The 1,802-nt window shown below is 57.2% G+C and overlaps 1 protein-coding gene across 2 annotated transcripts in view; it reads right to left on the reverse strand.

Annotated features, from left to right (window-relative positions):
• GGA1 (golgi-associated, gamma adaptin ear containing, ARF binding protein 1) overlaps positions 1-1,802 on the reverse strand; it is a 26,223-nt gene that overhangs the window by 17,679 nt on the left and 6,742 nt on the right. Inside the window, exon 3 of one of the 2 annotated variants that reach the window (XM_011964275.1) lies at positions 663-738. The gene's annotated coding sequence lies outside the window, so the exon portion shown is untranslated. Of the gene's footprint in view, positions 1-613; positions 739-1,802 lie in introns of both variants that reach the window. The other variant, XM_011964276.1, reaches the window with a different exon arrangement.

Here is a 1,802-nt window from a genome sequence, read left to right on the forward strand (position 1 = left end):
CGGGGTTTCACCGTTTCCACCAGGATGGTCTCGATCTCCTGACCTCGTGATCCACCCGTCTCGGCCTCCCAAAGTGCTGGGATTACAGGCATGAGCCACCGTGCCCGGCCAACACATAAGTATTAAAAGAGAAACTGTTTCTCTACCACCACTTAAAATCAGCTTTGCTCTATGGTGGGTTGGTATGTGGCCCATGCTGGAGGCCACAGATGTACACCCCTCTCTCCTCTGCTATTGAACAGATGCAAAACCTCAGGCCTGAGCCCAAGCGCCACCCCTTAGCTTTACAAACGTGCAGATCTCTGGATACAGATACTCCAGGAGTGTGGCCTCGGCAGGTCTGGGTGGAGCCCTGATTCCATGTGTTGAATACGCTTCCTTGAGAGGCAGCCGATGTGCAGCTGAAGCAAGGAACCCCTGGACCAGATGACCCTAGAGGGCCTTTGCTCAGCAAGAGGCCTACGTGTATGGATGCTGGGGTGGGAGGCCAGCCCGCTGGCTGTGGTGGGACCCTTGGGGTGGGCCCGGACCTCTATCCTGGGCCATCTTAGCACAACTCTCTTGGGCTCTGAAGAGCCTTATGGACCCCAAGAACTTCAGTCTTGGCCTCCCTTGGTGTCATCACATGGCCGGGGACGGATGGTGATCTCTCCCCTTCTCACCGTCAAGGCCTGGATCGCCTCCCACTCCTGCGGGGACTGGATCTTGTGGGCCAGCAGTCGGGTGGCGAGTGGAGGCCTGGGTGGGAGGAACAACACAGAGCCAGAGTCGCCACGGAGTCCCGGTCACCCTAGGGGAGGGCCATGACCCCAGCCCGCCGGGACTGCAGCCCTCCTCCAAGGAGCCCTGGTCACCCTAGGGGAGGGTCACCACTCTAGCCTGTCACTGAGACTTCAGCCCTCCAAGGTTTCTGCAGGCATATGCAAAGGCCCAGCTCCCTCTCCAGATCAGACATGGCCTGGGATTGTGGCAAGGCAGGGCCAGGCAGAGTGCAGGCGGGGAACTTCAAAAGGTGTGAGCTCAGCTCCTGGGCTGGCCTAAGAACTGTGACGTGTCACATCCTTGGCTTGGCTTGCCATAGAGACAACTATAATATGCCATGAGAGATGGGCTGACACAGTTCCCCGGGAACTCAAGATGGCAAAGCATGTTCTGTTGTGGCAAATCAGAGCAGCTTCATGGTGGAGGTGGTGACATCATCTACCAGACTGTAAAAGACCCATTGCCATCGACGGTAAGAGCTCACAGGTGCTGACAGTTCACATGCGTGAGGAGGCTCACATGCACTTTCCTGCCTAAGCTGCATAAGGCAGGCAGCACTGTCATTCCTGCCTCACCATGGGAAGTTCCTTCAAGTGTGAAGAAACTGACTCTCGCAGACAACCACTCACCCAGGGTTGCTCAGCTAAGAGAGGGGACGGGACTCATACCCAAGCAACATGACTCCAAAGCACACACACGCCACTGTCTGTGGTCCCGAAACTTTAGTATCACCAGGGGAGCCCACTAAGAATGTCCACTCCCGGCCGGGCGCGGTGGCTCACGCCTGTAATCCCAGCACTTTGGGAGGCCGAGGCGGGCAGATCATGAGGTCAGGAGATTGAGACCATCCTGGCTAACAAGGTGAAACCTTGTCTCTACTAAAAAAATTAGCCAGGCATGGTGGCGGGTGCCTGTAGTCCCAGCTGCTCGGGAGGCTGAGGCAGGAGAACGGCATGAACCTGGGAGGCAGAGCTTGCAGTGAGCCAAGATGGCGCCACTGCACTCCAGCCTGGGCAACAGAGTGAGACTCCGTCTCAAAA

Source organism: Colobus angolensis, unplaced genomic scaffold (genome assembly GCF_000951035.1).
Source record: "Colobus angolensis palliatus isolate OR3802 unplaced genomic scaffold, Cang.pa_1.0 Scaffold65, whole genome shotgun sequence".
Lineage (NCBI taxonomy): Eukaryota > Metazoa > Chordata > Mammalia > Primates > Cercopithecidae > Colobus > Colobus angolensis.